We start from the raw sequence: 22815 nt of genomic DNA, 5'->3' as shown, positions 1-22815 counted from the left end.
TGAAAGGTTAAGATAGGGAGACAGACTACATGTAATCTTATTGTTTTAGAACATTGATCCAATGTCATATCACAATTTGGAGAATCCTTTGAGCCCACAAAATCACTTCATGTAACTGGTGTAAATGTCTATACTTGCTCTATTAAAGACGGTCTTTGTCTCTCTCAATACACCTTACAGTGCTGCCTTATGCTTTTGTTTTCAATAAGTACTATCCTGAACAAATGGAAGAAGCATATCGATGGGTGAAAAGAAGCAAGAGACAGATGTGGAAATGATCACTAATGGTCGAAATATCTGAGTGTACACAGAGTAAAATACCCTTTCCTTTAATTAGTAGGGTGATATGATCGCAATTTCCACACACGCGTAAAATCACCAATGCACAGATCTTTTAAAGAATGTTTTGAAGTTTTCTTTTGTGATATTTGATCAGCCCTGAAAAGGGCTAGATAACAAATGTCTTGAGCATCATGCTGCATTGTCAATGTTCCATTGAGTCAGAATCGCTCTGCTCTGAGCTGGTGTCTGCATCCAGTTGAGAGATGTAAATTAATCTCATCTACCTGTGTACATTCTATCTATGTAATTCATGTATAGTCTATCTACCCGAGTACATACTTGTGTTTGCACATCACCAACCCTCATGTAAACATGCTCACCCCCTATCGTGTGTTATGTACATCATCCTATCATGCGTAATGTATCACCATTGGCTTCCATCCTTATCCCCAATCATCTTATCCCCAATCATGTTATGTAAACATATCCAATCAACTGTAATGCATTACCATTGGCTTCCATCATTGGTATCTTAACTATCGGCTTCCTATCAGTGCTTGTTTATACTAGCTTTCGTTAACTCATTCCACTTGTTACTTTGTTATTGTTTTACCTGTACATATAAACACACCTCTGTATCCCTTTCTCAATCACCTGATGAAGGAGTAAGCATTAACTCCGAAACGTTGTGTTCTCTCATAAAGAAGTTGATATCCATAAAATCTTCATTCTTATGTATTTACACTTCTAAATGACATTCAAAGACTTGAGAGATGTAGTATCTGAGCTCTGCAATTCTCTCAGCCTTTTCACAAGCATACTCGTAGAATGCATTGCGTACCCCTTCCACTGTTGCCATTCGGAGCCGTAAGTTGTAGCGAAAGGAGCGATGGTTTTCTTGTCGTGCCTTGTCATAACGAGTCTGCAATCCCTCCAGCCTGTCATTCAGAAGGACCACTTGTTCACATGCCCTTTTGAACTTCATCTCAGTCTCGTAAAGACGAGTGTTGATGTCAGTGCGAGAAGACTCCATTTCGATGCTTGTAGGATATGTCAGTATGATGACCAGAAGAAAATGGTTGCGGCCTTATATTACAACACTTGACACCAATTTGCCAATCATAATACTCATCTCTCTGACACGACCATTCTCTTAGTTGTGTATTCAGTCATGTGATTCAAGAGCCAATGAGAAGCAGACGCTCCCATTGATTACTGTCACTGCAGAGGCTGTCACCCAGACGTGTTTATACGACTGATTGCTATGCATTTCGGCAACATGTAGACTGTAATCTATGACGAATCTACCAGCTATTCCAGTGAAAAGATGGACTGTTTTACTGTTGACAGTCTATTTTTCTCCATTATCCGGTTAATATTCAAAGACACAACTTAAGTGGTTCAAAGGAGGGCAATAAAGGTGAAAGTTTGAGCAACGTGAGAGAAAGTGGTCGTGAGACTGTCAGCTTGGGATGTAGTGATTTCTTGCCGATTGAGACTGACTTAATCAAGGCTTGTTTGCTTGACTTATTCTTTGCCACACTCAATTTGGGGAGGGGTTAATTAAGAGAAAATAGTTCTTTCTCAGTGTCGGATAGATTTGTCAATTAGAGATAATCTGTCAACAGCTGATCTTGTTTATCGCTTACAGAGAGAGAGAGAACAAAACGGCCTTTACACATTGCTGCATTCTTATAAGCTGTTAGGAATAAAACTAGTAACGTGTTACTGGCAGACATACTCGTTTGGTGTGGAACGTCTGAATCACATGGTGTTCTCGACGAGAAACAAAACAAGTTATATCAAGCACGTGCTCAGGCACAGCCGTCAAAAAACAAACTGACAAACATAGAAAGTGCTGGTCAAGTTAGAATAATTCATAATGAAATGGATGATGATTTTGTTGAAAGACCATGACGGATTACTGTGCCGTAAAGCAATTGGGCTCTAAGATGTGAGCAGTTCCTTTAGAAGGATTGGTTTCACAACAACATCAAATAGGGATTTAGGTTTTCCTGTTTACAGTGCCACCACTTGGTGACGCTTGTTGGTAAGTAATGGTGAAACGAATATACCTTGATTCTTATAAGTTCTGTACTCAAAGACTATCAGCAGGTTTCCAGGTACCGTGTCTAAGTGGATGTAGTACATGTTGAGAAGATTAGAAAACACCTGTATGGCCTTATGAATAATCGAATAACTTCGGAGTAACAGTTTAGAAATGTAACATACCTATCCAGGTGTTTATGATGTCTCAGAGATCAAATATACAAAGACGGGATTCCTGTTATGCACCACTGAAAGGTTAAGATAGGGAGACAGACTACATGTAATCTTATTGTTTTAGAACATTGATCCAATGTCATATCACAATTTGGAGAATCCTTTGAGCCCACAAAATCACTTCATGTAACTGGTGTAAATGTCTATACTTGCTCTATTAAAGACGGTCTTTGTCTCTCTCAATACACCTTACAGTGCTGCCTTATGCTTTTGTTTTCAATAAGTACTATCCTGAACAAATGGAAGAAGCATATCGATGGGTGAAAAGAAGCAAGAGATAAATGTGCAAATGATCAGTAATGGTCGAAGTATCTGAGTGTACACAGAGTAAAATACCCTTTCCTTTAATTAGTAGGGTGATATGATCGCAATTTCCACACACGCGTAAAATCACCAATGCACAGATCTTTTAAAGAATGTTTTGAGGTTTTCTTTTGTGATATTTGATCAGCCCTGAAAAGGGCTAGATAACAAATGTCTTGAGCATCATGCTGCATTGTCAATGTTCCATTGAGTCAGAATCGCTCTGCTCTGAGCTGGTGTCTGCATCCAGTTGAGAGATGTAGTATCTGAGCTCTGCAATTCTCTCAGCCTTTTCACAAGCATACTCGTAGAATGCATTGCGTACCCCTTCCACTGTTGCCATTCGGAGCCGTAAGTTGTAGCGAAAGGAGCGATGGTTTTCTTGTCGTGCCTTGTCATAACGAGTCTGCAATCCCTCCAGCCTGTCATTCAGAAGGACCACTTGTTCACATGCCCTTTTGAACTTCATCTCAGTCTCGTAAAGACGAGTGTTGATGTCAGTGCGAGAAGACTCCATTTCGATGCTTGTAGGATATGTCAGTATGATGACCAGAAGAAAATGGTTGCGGCCTTATATTACAACACTTGACACCAATTTGCCAATCATAATACTCATCTCTCTGACACGACCATTCTCTTAGTTGTGTATTCAGTCATGTGATTCAAGAGCCAATGAGAAGCAGACGCTCCCATTGATTACTGTCACTGCAGAGGCTGTCACCCAGGCGTGTTTATACGACTGATTGCTATGCATTTCGGCAACATGTAGACTGTAATCTATGACGAATCTACCAGCTATTCCAGTGAAAAGATGGACTGTTTTACTGTTGACAGTCTATTTTTCTCCATTATCCGGTTAATATTCAAAGACACAACTTAAGTGGTTCAAAGGAGGGCAATAAAGGTGAAAGTTTGAGCAACGTGAGAGAAAGTGGTCGTGAGACTGTCAGCTTGGGATGTAGTGATTTCTTGCCGATTGAGACTGACTTAATCAAGGCTTGTTTGCTTGACTTATTCTTTGCCACACTCAATTTGGGGAGGGGTTAATTAAGAGAAAATAGTTCTTTCTCAGTGTCGGATAGATTTGTCAATTAGAGATAATCTGTCAACAGCTGATCTTGTTTATCGCTTACAGAGAGAGAGAACAAAACGGCCTTTACACATTGCTGCATTCTTATAAGCTGTTAGGAATAAAACTAGTAACGTGTTACTGGCAGACATACTCGTTTGGTGTGGAACGTCTGATTCACATGGTGTTCTCGACGAGAAACAAAACAAGTTATATCAAGCACGTGCTCAGGCACAGCCGTCAAAAAACAAACTGACAAACATAGAAAGTGCTGGTCAAGTTAGAATAATTCATAATGAAATGGATGATGATTTTGTTGAAAGACCATGACGGATTACTGTGCCGTAAAGCAATTGGGCTCTAAGATGTGAGCAGTTCCTTTAGAAGGATTGGTTTCACAACAACATCAAATAGGGATTTAGGTTTTCCTGTTTACAGTGCCACCACTTGGTGACGCTTGTTGGTAAGTAATGGTGAAACGAATATACCTTGATTCTTATAAGTTCTGTACTCAAAGACTATCAGCAGGTTTCCAGGTACCGTGTCTAAGTGGATGTAGTACATGTTGAGAAGATTAGAAAACACCTGTATGGCCTTATGAATAATCGAATAACTTCGGAGTAACAGTTTAGAAATGTAACATACCTATCCAGGTGTTTATGATGTCTCAGAGATCAAATATACAAAGACGGGATTCCTGTTATGCACCACTGAAAGGTTAAGATAGGGAGACAGACTACATGTAATCTTATTGTTTTAGAACATTGATCCAATGTCATATCACAATTTGGAGAATCCTTTGAGCCCACAAAATCACTTCATGTAACTGGTGTAAATGTCTATACTTGCTCTATTAAAGACGGTCTTTGTCTCTCTCAATACACCTTACAGTGCTGCCTTATGCTTTTGTTTTCAATAAGTACTATCCTGAACAAATGGAAGAAGCATATCGATGGGTGAAAAGAAGCAAGAGATAAATGTGCAAATGATCAGTAATGGTCGAAGTATCTGAGTGTACACAGAGTAAAATACCCTTTCCTTTAATTAGTAGGGTGATATGATCGCAATTTCCACACACGCGTAAAATCACCAATGCACAGATCTTTTAAAGAATGTTTTGAGGTTTTCTTTTGTGATATTTGATCAGCCCTGAAAAGGGCTAGATAACAAATGTCTTGAGCATCATGCTGCATTGTCAATGTTCCATTGAGTCAGAATCGCTCTGCTCTGAGCTGGTGTCTGCATCCAGTTGAGAGATGTAGTATCTGAGCTCTGCAATTCTCTCAGCCTTTTCACAAGCATACTCGTAGAATGCATTGCGTACCCCTTCCACTGTTGCCATTCGGAGCCGTAAGTTGTAGCGAAAGGAGCGATGGTTTTCTTGTCGTGCCTTGTCATAACGAGTCTGCAATCCCTCCAGCCTGTCATTCAGAAGGACCACTTGTTCACATGCCCTTTTGAACTTCATCTCAGTCTCGTAAAGACGAGTGTTGATGTCAGTGCGAGAAGACTCCATTTCGATGCTTGTAGGATATGTCAGTATGATGACCAGAAGAAAATGGTTGCGGCCTTATATTACAACACTTGACACCAATTTGCCAATCATAATACTCATCTCTCTGACACGACCATTCTCTTAGTTGTGTATTCAGTCATGTGATTCAAGAGCCAATGAGAAGCAGACGCTCCCATTGATTACTGTCACTGCAGAGGCTGTCACCCAGGCGTGTTTATACGACTGATTGCTATGCATTTCGGCAACATGTAGACTGTAATCTATGACGAATCTACCAGCTATTCCAGTGAAAAGATGGACTGTTTTACTGTTGACAGTCTATTTTTCTCCATTATCCGGTTAATATTCAAAGACACAACTTAAGTGGTTCAAAGGAGGGCAATAAAGGTGAAAGTTTGAGCAACGTGAGAGAAAGTGGTCGTGAGACTGTCAGCTTGGGATGTAGTGATTTCTTGCCGATTGAGACTGACTTAATCAAGGCTTGTTTGCTTGACTTATTCTTTGCCACACTCAATTTGGGGAGGGGTTAATTAAGAGAAAATAGTTCTTTCTCAGTGTCGGATAGATTTGTCAATTAGAGATAATCTGTCAACAGCTGATCTTGTTTATCGCTTACAGAGAGAGAGAACAAAACGGCCTTTACACATTGCTGCATTCTTATAAGCTGTTAGGAATAAAACTAGTAACGTGTTACTGGCAGACATACTCGTTTGGTGTGGAACGTCTGATTCACATGGTGTTCTCGACGAGAAACAAAACAAGTTATATCAAGCACGTGCTCAGGCACAGCCGTCAAAAAACAAACTGACAAACATAGAAAGTGCTGGTCAAGTTAGAATAATTCATAATGAAATGGATGATGATTTTGTTGAAAGACCATGACGGATTACTGTGCCGTAAAGCAATTGGGCTCTAAGATGTGAGCAGTTCCTTTAGAAGGATTGGTTTCACAACAACATCAAATAGGGATTTAGGTTTTCCTGTTTACAGTGCCACCACTTGGTGACGCTTGTTGGTAAGTAATGGTGAAACGAATATACCTTGATTCTTATAAGTTCTGTACTCAAAGACTATCAGCAGGTTTCCAGGTACCGTGTCTAAGTGGATGTAGTACATGTTGAGAAGATTAGAAAACACCTGTATGGCCTTATGAATAATCGAATAACTTCGGAGTAACAGTTTAGAAATGTAACATACCTATCCAGGTGTTTATGATGTCTCAGAGATCAAATATACAAAGACGGGATTCCTGTTATGCACCACTGAAAGGTTAAGATAGGGAGACAGACTACATGTAATCTTATTGTTTTAGAACATTGATCCAATGTCATATCACAATTTGGAGAATCCTTTGAGCCCACAAAATCACTTCATGTAACTGGTGTAAATGTCTATACTTGCTCTATTAAAGACGGTCTTTGTCTCTCTCAATACACCTTACAGTGCTGCCTTATGCTTTTGTTTTCAATAAGTACTATCCTGAACAAATGGAAGAAGCATATCGATGGGTGAAAAGAAGCAAGAGATAAATGTGCAAATGATCAGTAATGGTCGAAGTATCTGAGTGTACACAGAGTAAAATACCCTTTCCTTTAATTAGTAGGGTGATATGATCGCAATTTCCACACACGCGTAAAATCACCAATGCACAGATCTTTTAAAGAATGTTTTGAGGTTTTCTTTTGTGATATTTGATCAGCCCTGAAAAGGGCTAGATAACAAATGTCTTGAGCATCATGCTGCATTGTCAATGTTCCATTGAGTCAGAATCGCTCTGCTCTGAGCTGGTGTCTGCATCCAGTTGAGAGATGTAGTATCTGAGCTCTGCAATTCTCTCAGCCTTTTCACAAGCATACTCGTAGAATGCATTGCGTACCCCTTCCACTGTTGCCATTCGGAGCCGTAAGTTGTAGCGAAAGGAGCGATGGTTTTCTTGTCGTGCCTTGTCATAACGAGTCTGCAATCCCTCCAGCCTGTCATTCAGAAGGACCACTTGTTCACATGCCCTTTTGAACTTCATCTCAGTCTCGTAAAGACGAGTGTTGATGTCAGTGCGAGAAGACTCCATTTCGATGCTTGTAGGATATGTCAGTATGATGACCAGAAGAAAATGGTTGCGGCCTTATATTACAACACTTGACACCAATTTGCCAATCATAATACTCATCTCTCTGACACGACCATTCTCTTAGTTGTGTATTCAGTCATGTGATTCAAGAGCCAATGAGAAGCAGACGCTCCCATTGATTACTGTCACTGCAGAGGCTGTCACCCAGGCGTGTTTATACGACTGATTGCTATGCATTTCGGCAACATGTAGACTGTAATCTATGACGAATCTACCAGCTATTCCAGTGAAAAGATGGACTGTTTTACTGTTGACAGTCTATTTTTCTCCATTATCCGGTTAATATTCAAAGACACAACTTAAGTGGTTCAAAGGAGGGCAATAAAGGTGAAAGTTTGAGCAACGTGAGAGAAAGTGGTCGTGAGACTGTCAGCTTGGGATGTAGTGATTTCTTGCCGATTGAGACTGACTTAATCAAGGCTTGTTTGCTTGACTTATTCTTTGCCACACTCAATTTGGGGAGGGGTTAATTAAGAGAAAATAGTTCTTTCTCAGTGTCGGATAGATTTGTCAATTAGAGATAATCTGTCAACAGCTGATCTTGTTTATCGCTTACAGAGAGAGAGAACAAAACGGCCTTTACACATTGCTGCATTCTTATAAGCTGTTAGGAATAAAACTAGTAACGTGTTACTGGCAGACATACTCGTTTGGTGTGGAACGTCTGATTCACATGGTGTTCTCGACGAGAAACAAAACAAGTTATATCAAGCACGTGCTCAGGCACAGCCGTCAAAAAACAAACTGACAAACATAGAAAGTGCTGGTCAAGTTAGAATAATTCATAATGAAATGGATGATGATTTTGTTGAAAGACCATGACGGATTACTGTGCCGTAAAGCAATTGGGCTCTAAGATGTGAGCAGTTCCTTTAGAAGGATTGGTTTCACAACAACATCAAATAGGGATTTAGGTTTTCCTGTTTACAGTGCCACCACTTGGTGACGCTTGTTGGTAAGTAATGGTGAAACGAATATACCTTGATTCTTATAAGTTCTGTACTCAAAGACTATCAGCAGGTTTCCAGGTACCGTGTCTAAGTGGATGTAGTACATGTTGAGAAGATTAGAAAACACCTGTATGGCCTTATGAATAATCGAATAACTTCGGAGTAACAGTTTAGAAATGTAACATACCTATCCAGGTGTTTATGATGTCTCAGAGATCAAATATACAAAGACGGGATTCCTGTTATGCACCACTGAAAGGTTAAGATAGGGAGACAGACTACATGTAATCTTATTGTTTTAGAACATTGATCCAATGTCATATCACAATTTGGAGAATCCTTTGAGCCCACAAAATCACTTCATGTAACTGGTGTAAATGTCTATACTTGCTCTATTAAAGACGGTCTTTGTCTCTCTCAATACACCTTACAGTGCTGCCTTATGCTTTTGTTTTCAATAAGTACTATCCTGAACAAATGGAAGAAGCATATCGATGGGTGAAAAGAAGCAAGAGATAAATGTGCAAATGATCAGTAATGGTCGAAGTATCTGAGTGTACACAGAGTAAAATACCCTTTCCTTTAATTAGTAGGGTGATATGATCGCAATTTCCACACACGCGTAAAATCACCAATGCACAGATCTTTTAAAGAATGTTTTGAGGTTTTCTTTTGTGATATTTGATCAGCCCTGAAAAGGGCTAGATAACAAATGTCTTGAGCATCATGCTGCATTGTCAATGTTCCATTGAGTCAGAATCGCTCTGCTCTGAGCTGGTGTCTGCATCCAGTTGAGAGATGTAGTATCTGAGCTCTGCAATTCTCTCAGCCTTTTCACAAGCATACTCGTAGAATGCATTGCGTACCCCTTCCACTGTTGCCATTCGGAGCCGTAAGTTGTAGCGAAAGGAGCGATGGTTTTCTTGTCGTGCCTTGTCATAACGAGTCTGCAATCCCTCCAGCCTGTCATTCAGAAGGACCACTTGTTCACATGCCCTTTTGAACTTCATCTCAGTCTCGTAAAGACGAGTGTTGATGTCAGTGCGAGAAGACTCCATTTCGATGCTTGTAGGATATGTCAGTATGATGACCAGAAGAAAATGGTTGCGGCCTTATATTACAACACTTGACACCAATTTGCCAATCATAATACTCATCTCTCTGACACGACCATTCTCTTAGTTGTGTATTCAGTCATGTGATTCAAGAGCCAATGAGAAGCAGACGCTCCCATTGATTACTGTCACTGCAGAGGCTGTCACCCAGGCGTGTTTATACGACTGATTGCTATGCATTTCGGCAACATGTAGACTGTAATCTATGACGAATCTACCAGCTATTCCAGTGAAAAGATGGACTGTTTTACTGTTGACAGTCTATTTTTCTCCATTATCCGGTTAATATTCAAAGACACAACTTAAGTGGTTCAAAGGAGGGCAATAAAGGTGAAAGTTTGAGCAACGTGAGAGAAAGTGGTCGTGAGACTGTCAGCTTGGGATGTAGTGATTTCTTGCCGATTGAGACTGACTTAATCAAGGCTTGTTTGCTTGACTTATTCTTTGCCACACTCAATTTGGGGAGGGGTTAATTAAGAGAAAATAGTTCTTTCTCAGTGTCGGATAGATTTGTCAATTAGAGATAATCTGTCAACAGCTGATCTTGTTTATCGCTTACAGAGAGAGAGAACAAAACGGCCTTTACACATTGCTGCATTCTTATAAGCTGTTAGGAATAAAACTAGTAACGTGTTACTGGCAGACATACTCGTTTGGTGTGGAACGTCTGATTCACATGGTGTTCTCGACGAGAAACAAAACAAGTTATATCAAGCACGTGCTCAGGCACAGCCGTCAAAAAACAAACTGACAAACATAGAAAGTGCTGGTCAAGTTAGAATAATTCATAATGAAATGGATGATGATTTTGTTGAAAGACCATGACGGATTACTGTGCCGTAAAACAATTGGGCTCTAAGATGTGAGCAGTTCCTTTAGAAGGATTGGTTTCACAACAACATCAAATAGGGATTTAGGTTTTCCTGTTTACAGTGCCACCACTTGGTGACGCTTGTTGGTAAGTAATGGTGAAACGAATATACCTTGATTCTTATAAGTTCTGTACTCAAAGACTATCAGCAGGTTTCCAGGTACCGTGTCTAAGTGGATGTAGTACATGTTGAGAAGATTAGAAAACACCAGTATGGCCTTATGAATAATCGAATAACTTCGGAGTAACAGTTTAGAAATGTAACATACCTATCCAGGTGTTTATGATGTCTCAGAGATCAAATATACAAAGACGGGATTCCTGTTATGCACCACTGAAAGGTTAAGATAGGGAGACAGACTACATGTAATCTTATTGTTTTAGAACATTGATCCAATGTCATATCACAATTTGGAGAATCCTTTGAGCCCACAAAATCACTTCATGTAACTGGTGTAAATGTCTATACTTGCTCTATTAAAGACGGTCTTTGTCTCTCTCAATACACCTTACAGTGCTGCCTTATGCTTTTGTTTTCAATAAGTACTATCCTGAACAAATGGAAGAAGCATATCGATGGGTGAAAAGAAGCAAGAGATAAATGTGCAAATGATCAGTAATGGTCGAAGTATCTGAGTGTACACAGAGTAAAATACCCTTTCCTTTAATTAGTAGGGTGATATGATCGCAATTTCCACACACGCGTAAAATCACCAATGCACAGATCTTTTAAAGAATGTTTTGAAGTTTTCTTTTGTGATATTTGATCAGCCCTGAAAAGGGCTAGATAACAAATGTCTTGAGCATCATGCTGCATTGTCAATGTTCCATTGAGTCAGAATCGCTCTGCTCTGAGCTGGTGTCTGCATCGAGTTGAGAGATGTAGTATCTGAGCTCTGCAATTCTCTCAGCCTTTTCACAAGCACACTCGTAGAATGCACTGCGTACCCCTTCCACTGTTGCCATTCGGAGCCGTAAGTTGTAGCGAAAAGAGCGATGGTTTTCTTGTCGTGCCTTGTCATAACGAGTCTGCAATCCCTCCAGCCTGTCATTCAGAAGGACCACTTGTTCACATGCTCTTTTGAACTTCATCTCAGTCTCGTAAAGACGAGTGTTGATGTCAGTGCGAGAAGTCTCCATTTCGATGCTTGTAAGATGTGTCACTATGATGACCAGAAGAAAATGGTTGCGGCCTTATATTACAACACTTGACACCAATTTGCCAATCATAATACTCATCTCTCTGACACGACCATTCTCTTAGTTGTGTATTCAGTCATGTGATTCAAGAGCCAATGAGAAGCAGACGCTCCCATTGATTACTGTCACTACAGAGGCTGTCATCCAGACGTGTTTATACGACTGATTGCTATGCATTTCGGCAACATGTAGACTGTAATCTATGACGAATCTACCAGCTATTCCAGTGAAAAGATGGACTGTTTTACTGTTGACAGTCTATTTTTCTCCATTATCCGGTTAATATTCAAAGACACAACTTAAGTGGTTCAAAGGAGGGCAATAAAGGTGAAAGTTTGAGCAACGTGAGAGAAAGTGGTCGTGAGACTGTCAGCTCGGGATGTAGTGATTTCTTGCCGATTGAGACTGACTTAATCAAGGCTTGTTTGCTTGACTTATTCTTTGCCACACTCAATTTGGGGAGGGGTTAATTAAGAGAAAATAGTTCTTTCTCAGTGTCGGATAGATTTGTCAATTAGAGATAATCTGTCAACAGCTGATCTTGTTTATCGCTTACAGAGAGAGAGAGAACAAAACGGCCTTTACACATTGCTGCATTCTTATAAGCTGTTAGGAATAAAACTAGTAACGTGTTACTGGCAGACATACTCGTTTGGTGTGGAACGTCTGATTCACATGGTGTTCTCGACGAGAAACAAAACAAGTTATATCAAGCACGTGCTCAGGCACAGCCGTCAAAAAACAAACTGACAAACATAGAAAGTGCTGGTCAAGTTAGAATAATTCATAATGAAATGGATGGTGATTTTGTTGAAAGACCATGACGGATTACTGTGCCGTAAAACAATTGGGCTCTAAGATGTGAGCAGTTCCTTTAGAAGGATTGGTTTCACAACAACATCAAATAGGGATTTAGGTTTTCCTGTTTACAGTGCCACCACTTGGTGACGCTTGTTGGTAAGTAATGGTGAAACGAATATACCTTGATTCTTATAAGTTCTGTACTCAAAGACTATCAGCAGGTTTCCAGGTACCGTGTCTAAGTGGATGTAGTACATGTTGAGAAGATTAGAAAACACCTGTATGGCCTTATGAATAATCGAATAACTTCGGAGTAACAGTTTAGAAATGTAACATACCTATCCAGGTGTTTATGATGTCTCAGAGATCAAATATACAAAGACGGGATTCCTGTTATGCACCACTGAAAGGTTAAGATAGGGAGACAGACTACATGTAATCTTATTGTTTTAGAACATTGATCCAATGTCATATCACAATTTGGAGAATCCTTTGAGCCCACAAAATCACTTCATGTAACTGGTGTAAATGTCTATACTTGCTCTATTAAAGACGGTCTTTGTCTCTCTCAATACACCTTACAGTGCTGCCTTATGCTTTTGTTTTCAATAAGTACTATCCTGAACAAATGGAAGAAGCATATCGATGGGTGAAAAGAAGCAAGAGATAAATGTGCAAATGATCAGTAATGGTCGAAGTATCTGAGTGTACACAGAGTAAAATACCCTTTCCTTTAATTAGTAGGGTGATATGATCGCAATTTCCACACACGCGTAAAATCACCAATGCACAGATCTTTTAAAGAATGTTTTGAGGTTTTCTTTTGTGATATTTGATCAGCCCTGAAAAGGGCTAGATAACAAATGTCTTGAGCATCATGCTGCATTGTCAATGTTCCATTGAGTCAGAATCGCTCTGCTCTGAGCTGGTGTCTGCATCCAGTTGAGAGATGTAGTATCTGAGCTCTGCAATTCTCTCAGCCTTTTCACAAGCATACTCGTAGAATGCATTGCGTACCCCTTCCACTGTTGCCATTCGGAGCCGTAAGTTGTAGCGAAAGGAGCGATGGTTTTCTTGTCGTGCCTTGTCATAACGAGTCTGCAATCCCTCCAGCCTGTCATTCAGAAGGACCACTTGTTCACATGCCCTTTTGAACTTCATCTCAGTCTCGTAAAGACGAGTGTTGATGTCAGTGCGAGAAGACTCCATTTCGATGCTTGTAGGATATGTCAGTATGATGACCAGAAGAAAATGGTTGCGGCCTTATATTACAACACTTGACACCAATTTGCCAATCATAATACTCATCTCTCTGACACGACCATTCTCTTAGTTGTGTATTCAGTCATGTGATTCAAGAGCCAATGAGAAGCAGACGCTCCCATTGATTACTGTCACTGCAGAGGCTGTCACCCAGGCGTGTTTATACGACTGATTGCTATGCATTTCGGCAACATGTAGACTGTAATCTATGACGAATCTACCAGCTATTCCAGTGAAAAGATGGACTGTTTTACTGTTGACAGTCTATTTTTCTCCATTATCCGGTTAATATTCAAAGACACAACTTAAGTGGTTCAAAGGAGGGCAATAAAGGTGAAAGTTTGAGCAACGTGAGAGAAAGTGGTCGTGAGACTGTCAGCTTGGGATGTAGTGATTTCTTGCCGATTGAGACTGACTTAATCAAGGCTTGTTTGCTTGACTTATTCTTTGCCACACTCAATTTGGGGAGGGGTTAATTAAGAGAAAATAGTTCTTTCTCAGTGTCGGATAGATTTGTCAATTAGAGATAATCTGTCAACAGCTGATCTTGTTTATCGCTTACAGAGAGAGAGAATAAAACGGCCTTTACACATTGCTGCATTCTTATAAGCTGTTAGGAATAAAACTAGTAACGTGTTACTGGCAGACATACTCGTTTGGTGTGGAACGTCTGATTCACATGGTGTTCTCGACGAGAAACAAAACAAGTTATATCAAGCACGTGCTCAGGCACAGCCGTCAAAAAACAAACTGACAAACATAGAAAGTGCTGGTCAAGTTAGAATAATTCATAATGAAATGGATGATGATTTTGTTGAAAGACCATGACGGATTACTGTGCCGTAAAACAATTGGGCTCTAAGATGTGAGCAGTTCCTTTAGAAGGATTGGTTTCACAACAACATCAAATAGGGATTTAGGTTTTCCTGTTTACAGTGCCACCACTTGGTGACGCTTGTTGGTAAGTAATGGTGAAACGAATATACCTTGATTCTTATAAGTTCTGTACTCAAAGACTATCAGCAGGTTTCCAGGTACCGTGTCTAAGTGGATGTAGTACATGTTGAGAAGATTAGAAAACACCAGTATGGCCTTATGAATAATCGAATAACTTCGGAGTAACAGTTTAGAAATGTAACATACCTATCCAGGTGTTTATGATGTCTCAGAGATCAAATATACAAAGACGGGATTCCTGTTATGCACCACTGAAAGGTTAAGATAGGGAGACAGACTACATGTAATCTTATTGTTTTAGAACATTGATCCAATGTCATATCACAATTTGGAGAATCCTTTGAGCCCACAAAATCACTTCATGTAACTGGTGTAAATGTCTATACTTGCTCTATTAAAGACGGTCTTTGTCTCTCTCAATACACCTTACAGTGCTGCCTTATGCTTTTGTTTTCAATAAGTACTATCCTGAACAAATGGAAGAAGCATATCGATGGGTGAAAAGAAGCAAGAGATAAATGTGCAAATGATCAGTAATGGTCGAAGTATCTGAGTGTACACAGAGTAAAATACCCTTTCCTTTAATTAGTAGGGTGATATGATCGCAATTTCCACACACGCGTAAAATCACCAATGCACAGATCTTTTAAAGAATGTTTTGAAGTTTTCTTTTGTGATATTTGATCAGCCCTGAAAAGGGCTAGATAACAAATGTCTTGAGCATCATGCTGCATTGTCAATGTTCCATTGAGTCAGAATCGCTCTGCTCTGAGCTGGTGTCTGCATCGAGTTGAGAGATGTAGTATCTGAGCTCTGCAATTCTCTCAGCCTTTTCACAAGCACACTCGTAGAATGCACTGCGTACCCCTTCCACTGTTGCCATTCGGAGCCGTAAGTTGTAGCGAAAAGAGCGATGGTTTTCTTGTCGTGCCTTGTCATAACGAGTCTGCAATCCCTCCAGCCTGTCATTCAGAAGGACCACTTGTTCACATGCTCTTTTGAACTTCATCTCAGTCTCGTAAAGACGAGTGTTGATGTCAGTGCGAGAAGTCTCCATTTCGATGCTTGTAAGATGTGTCACTATGATGACCAGAAGAAAATGGTTGCGGCCTTATATTACAACACTTGACACCAATTTGCCAATCATAATACTCATCTCTCTGACACGACCATTCTCTTAGTTGTGTATTCAGTCATGTGATTCAAGAGCCAATGAGAAGCAGACGCTCCCATTGATTACTGTCACTACAGAGGCTGTCATCCAGACGTGTTTATACGACTGATTGCTATGCATTTCGGCAACATGTAGACTGTAATCTATGACGAATCTACCAGCTATTCCAGTGAAAAGATGGACTGTTTTACTGTTGACAGTCTATTTTTCTCCATTATCCGGTTAATATTCAAAGACACAACTTAAGTGGTTCAAAGGAGGGCAATAAAGGTGAAAGTTTGAGCAACGTGAGAGAAAGTGGTCGTGAGACTGTCAGCTCGGGATGTAGTGATTTCTTGCCGATTGAGACTGACTTAATCAAGGCTTGTTTGCTTGACTTATTCTTTGCCACACTCAATTTGGGGAGGGGTTAATTAAGAGAAAATAGTTCTTTCTCAGTGTCGGATAGATTTGTCAATTAGAGATAATCTGTCAACAGCTGATCTTGTTTATCGCTTACAGAGAGAGAGAGAACAAAACGGCCTTTACACATTGCTGCATTCTTATAAGCTGTTAGGAATAAAACTAGTAACGTGTTACTGGCAGACATACTCGTTTGGTGTGGAACGTCTGATTCACATGGTGTTCTCGACGAGAAACAAAACAAGTTATATCAAAAACGTGCTCAGGCACAGCCGTCAAAAAACAAACTGACAAACATAGAAAGTGCTGGTCAAGTTAGAATAATTCATAATGAAATGGATGGTGATTTTGTTGAAAGACCATGACGGATTACTGTGCCGTAAAACAATTGGGCTCTAAGATGTGAGCAGTTCCTTTAGAAGGATTGGTTTCACAACAACATCAAATAGGGATTTAGGTTTTCCTGTTTACAGTGCCACCACTTGGTGACGCTTGTTGGTAAGTAATGGTGAAACGAATATACCTTGATTCTTATAAGTTCTGTACTCAAAGACTATCAGCAGGTTTCCAGGTACCGTGTCTAAGTGGATGTAGTACATGTTGAGAAGATTAGAAAACACCTGTATGGCTTTATGAATAATCGAATAACTTCGGAGTAACAGTTTAGAAATGTAACATACCTATCCAGGTGTTTATGATGTCTCAGAGATCAAATATACAAAGACGGGATTCCTGTTATGCACCACTGAAAGGTTAAGATAGGGAGACAGACTACATGTAATCTTATTGTTTTAGAACATTGATCCAATGTCATATCACAATTTGGAGAATCCTTTGAGCCCACAAAATCACTTCATGTAACTGGTGTAAATGTCTATACTTGCTCTATTAAAGACGGTCTTTGTCTCTCTCAATACCCCTTACAGTGCTGCCTTATGCTTTTGTTTTCAATAAGTACTATCCTGAACAAATGGAAGAAGCATATCGATGGGTGAAAAGAAGCAAGAGATAAATGTGCAAATGATCAGTAATGGTCGAAGTATCTGAGTGTACACAGAGTAAAATACCCTTTCCTTTAATTAGTAGGGTGATATGATCGCAATTTCCACACACGCGTAAAATCACCAATGCACAGATCTTTTAAAGAATGTTTTGAAGTTTTCTTTTGTGATATTTGATCAGCCCTGAAAAGGGCTAGATAACAAATGTCTTGAGCATCATGCTGCATTGTCAATGTTCCATTGAGTCAGAATCGCTCTGCTCTGAGCTGGTGTCTGCATCGAGTTGAGAGATGTAGTATCTGAGCTCTGCAATTCTCTCAGCCTTTTCACAAGCACACTCGTAGAATGCACTGCGTACCCCTTCCACTGTTGCCATTCGGAGCCTTAAGTTGTAGCGAAAAGAGCGATGGTTTTCTTGTCGTGCCTTGTCATAACGAGTCTGCAATCCCTCCAGCCTGTCATTCAGAAGGACCACTTGTTCACATGCCCTTTTGAACTTCATCTCAGTCTCGTAAAGACGAGTGTTGATGTCAGTGCGAGAAGTCTCCATTTCGATGCTTGTAAGATATGTCACTATGATGACCAGAAGAAAATGGTTGCGGCCTTATATTACAACACTTGACACCAATTTGCCAATCATAATACTCATCTCTCTGACACGACCATTCTCTTAGTTGTGTATTCAGTCATGTGATTCAAGAGCCAATGAGAAGCAGACGCTCCCATTGATTACTGTCACTACACAGGCTGTCATCCAGACGTGTTTATACGACTGATTGCTATGCATTTCGGCAACATGTAGACTGTAATCTATGACGAATCTACCAGCTATTCCAGTGAAAAGATGGACTGTTTTACTGTTGACAGTCTATTTTTCTCCATTATCCGGTTAATATTCAAAGACACAACTTAAGTGGTTCAAAGGAGGGCAATAAAGGTGAAAGTTTGAGCAACGTGAGAGAAAGTGGTCGTGAGACTGTCAGCTTGGGATGTAGTGATTTCTTGCCGACTGAGACTGACTTAATCAAGGCTTGTTTGCTTGACTTATTCTTTCCCACACTCAATTTGGGGAGGGGTTAATTAAGAGAAAATAGTTCTTTCTCAGTGTCGGATAGATTTGTCAATTAGAGATAATCTGTCAACAGCTGATCTTTATCGCTTACAGAGAGAGAGAACAAAACGGCCTTTACACATTGCTGCATTCTTATAAGCTGTTAGGAATAAAACTAGTAACGTGTTACTGGCAGACATACTCGTTTGGTGTGGAACGTCTGATTCACATGGTGTTCTCGACGAGAAACAAAACAAGTTATATCAAGCACGTGCTCAGGCACAGCCGTCAAAAAACAAACTGACAAACATAGAAAGTGCTGGTCAAGTTAGAATAATTCATAATGAAATGGATGATGATTTTGTTGAAAGACCATGACGGATTACTGTGCCGTAAAGCAATTGGGCTCTAAGATGTGAGCAGTTCCTTTAGAAGGATTGGTTTCACAACAACATCAAATAGGGATTTAGGTTTTCCTGTTTACAGTGCCACCACTTGGTGACGCTTGTTGGTAAGTAATGGTGAAACGAATATACCTTGATTCTTATAAGTTCTGTACTCAAAGACTATCAGCAGGTTTCCAGGTACCGTGTCTAAGTGGATGTAGTACATGTTGAGAAGATTAGAAAACACCTGTATGGCCTTATGAATAATCGAATAACTTCGGAGTAACAGTTTAGAAATGTAACATACCTATCCAGGTGTTTATGATGTCTCAGAGATCAAATATACAAAGACGGGATTCCTGTTATGCACCACTGAAAGGTTAAGATAGGGAGACAGACTACATGTAATCTTATTGTTTTAGAACATTGATCCAATGTCATATCACAATTTGGAGAATCCTTTGAGCCCACAAAATCACTTCATGTAACTGGTGTAAATGTCTATACTTGCTCTATTAAAGACGGTCTTTGTCTCTCTCAATACACCTTACAGTGCTGCCTTATGCTTTTGTTTTCAATAAGTACTATCCTGAACAAATGGAAGAAGCATATCGATGGGTAAAAAGAAGCAAGAGATAAATGTGCAAATGATCAGTAATGGTCGAAGTATCTGAGTGTACACAGAGTAAAATACCCTTTCCTTTAATTAGTAGGGTGATATGATCGCAATTTCCACACACGCGTAAAATCACCAATGCACAGATCTTTTAAAGAATGTTTTGAAGTTTTCTTTTGTGATATTTGATCAGCCCTGAAAAGGGCTAGATAACAAATGTCTTGAGCATCATGCTGCATTGTCAATGTTCCATTGAGTCAGAATCGCTCTGCTCTGAGCTGGTGTCTGCATCGAGTTGAGAGATGTAGTATCTGAGCTCTGCAATTCTCTCAGCCTTTTCACAAGCACACTCGTAGAATGCACTGCGTACCCCTTCCACTGTTGCCATTCGGAGCCTTAAGTTGTAGCGAAAAGAGCGATGGTTTTCTTGTCGTGCCTTGTCATAACGAGTCTGCAATCCCTCCAGCCTGTCATTCAGAAGGACCACTTGTTCGCATGCTCTTTTGAACTTCTGCTCAGTTTCGTAGAGACGGGTGTTGACGTCAGCGTGAGAAGTCTCCATTTTGATGCTTGTAAGATCTGTTAGTATGATGGTTAGAGGAAAGTGGTTGCGGCCTTATATTACAGCACTTGACACCAATTTGCCAATCATAATACTCATCTCTCTGACACGACCATTATCTCAGTTGTATATTCAGTCATGTGATTTAAGAGCCAATGAGAGGCAAACACTCCCACTGATTACTGTCACTACACAGGCTGTCAACCAGACGTGTTTATACGACTGATTGGCATACATTTCGGCAACATACAGAAATCTATCGAAGACAATTCTAGCAGCAATCCCTGTGAAGGGAGGGAATAGTTTACTATTGAAAACCCACTACTGCATGTTCAGTGTCTGTTTAATATCCCCCCAAACAGCAAGGCAAATGGTTCCAAGAAGGCCAAAGCAGGGAAAAGATCGGAAAAGTGTAAAAGACAGTGAAGTTGGAAATGTCAGCTTGGGATGTGTTTTCTTTTTTGCCGATTGAGAATGACTTAATCACGTTTTGTTTGGTTGGTTTATTCTTGCTAACAATCAATCCCTTTGAGTTGATTGAGAGAAAAACGTTCTTTCTCAGTGTCTGATGGATTTGTCAGCCTGTCAACGGCTGCTATTGTCGTAGAGAGAGAGTGAGAAAGAGAGAGAGAGAGAGAGAGAAGGGTCTAAATCATTCTTTACACACCACTGCATTTCTTAAAGAGTGGTTAGCAATAGAACTACAACTGTAGTAAAGTGCTGCTGTCCGAAATATATATTTGGTGTGAAACGTCTTCTTTACAAGGGGGCCTCGCGGAGAAAGAGAACATGATTCTTTCAAGTAGGTGCTTAAGTTCAACCATTTCAAATGAAACTGACAACAACACAAAGTGCTGTTGAAAGTGGAATAAATTATGGAGAAATGATTGATGAGGATGCATTATTGCTCTACAAGCCCATTAGATTCTCCGATGTGAGCAATGCCTTCAAACGGACTGACTTCACAGCAACTTTCATTCGCGGCTTTAATCTTCCACTTTGAAATGTAGCTACTTGCTGACACGTGTTGGTAAGAAATAATGAATCGGTAGGCCTTTATTTTGAAAAGTGCTATATTAGGAAAGACTATCAGCAGGACTCCAGTGCTAACGAGTCTAGTTGGATGTAGTGCGTATGGAGAAGATTAGGAAAAGCCTGCATGTTCTTCTAGATAGGTGATTAACTTCGGAGTAACGCTTTGAAAATGTAACAACGCAATACGTAATCGTCTTGATGTTTTGGAGATGAAATGCACAAAGAAATATACCCCCATTATGCAACACTGAAGAGTTTAGGATAGAGGAAAGAGACTACTTGTAATGTTGTCTCTTTTAAAGCACTGATTGCATTTAATGTCACACTTTCGGGGCTTCTTTGCACCTATTGTGTTCCTAAAATACTGATATAATGTGTTACAGAGATGCTTGCTTTCAGCTGTGACGAATGCAGGTAGACGCGAATGAAAGGGCAGGCTACCCTGATAGGTCGAATGTACAGTAAGAAGCCCAAACGAAGCCAGTGGATTTTCCTACAAGTCACTTAAATTGCTGCCAACATTCAAGAAGAATCTTTCAATTTGCCATTTCTTTCAAGTTACTCACGATTTGATGAAACAAAGGGTATTCCTATTACACAATTCAAGTCTTTATGTTGTCTTACCATTATGAACAGGGTGTTCCTTTCGAGACGAGAGCGCATGGAGAGGAATAAGTGTGACTGATGTAAATGTCTATGCTTGCCCCATCTAAGACAGTGTCCATCTCCCCCAACGCACCTGAAAGTGTTTGAGTGTATTTATATGAAAATGTAACTTAAGTGTGCAAATGGAAAATGTGCACTGATGACTGGAATAGTACGCCATCAAGAGATAAGTGTGGAAAATAACACTAATGGAAGAAATGTCACCGTGGTTTCTTTAAAATGTTGAGCTGTTGCTAATTTCCACACACGTGTGAAATGAACATTGTATGTTTTCAAAGGATGTTTTAAAGTTTTCTTTCGTGATATTTGGTCAGCCCTGAAAAGGGCTAGATAGTCAATGTCTTGAACATCATGCTGTGTTGTCAATACTCCACTGAGTCAGAATCGCTCTGCTCCGAGCTGGAGTCTGCATCCAGTTGAGAGATGTAGTATCTGAGCTCTGCAATTCTCTCAGCCTTTTCACAAGCATACTCGTAGAATGCATTGCGTACCCCTTCCACTGTTGCCATTCGGAGCCTTAAGTTGTAGCGAAAAGAGCGATGGTTTTCTTGTCGTGCCTTGTCATAACGAGTCTGCAATCCCTCCAGCCTGTCATTCAGAAGGACCACTTGTTCGCATGCTCTTTTGAACTTCTGCTCAGTTTCGTAGAGACGGGTGTTGACGTCAGCGTGAGAAGTCTCCATTTTGATGCTTGTAAGATCTGTTAGTATGATGGTTAGAGGAAAGTGGTTGCGGCCTTATATTACAGCACTTGACACCAATTTGCCAATCATAATACTCATCTCTCTGACACGACCATTATCTCAGTTGTATATTCAGTCATGTGATTTAAGAGCCAATGAGAGGCAAACACTCCCACTGATTACTGTCACTACACAGGCTGTCAACCAGACGTGTTTATACGACTGATTGGCATACATTTCGGCAACATACAGAAATCTATCGAAGACAATTCTAGCAGCAATCCCTGTGAAGGGAGGGAATAGTTTACTATTGAAAACCCACTACTGCATATTCAGTGTCTGTTTAATATCCCCCCAAACAGCAAGGCAAATGGTTCCAAGAAGGCCAAAGCAGGGAAAAGATCGGAAAAGTGTAAAAGACAGTGAAGTTGGAAATGTCAGCTTGGGATGTGTTTTCTTTTTTGCCGATTGAGAATGACTTAATCACGTTTTGTTTGGTTG

The sequence above is a fragment of the Haliotis asinina genome, chromosome 11 (genome assembly GCF_037392515.1).
Source record: "Haliotis asinina isolate JCU_RB_2024 chromosome 11, JCU_Hal_asi_v2, whole genome shotgun sequence".
NCBI lineage: Eukaryota > Metazoa > Mollusca > Gastropoda > Lepetellida > Haliotidae > Haliotis > Haliotis asinina.
Note: the sequence above shows the minus strand (reverse complement) of the source record.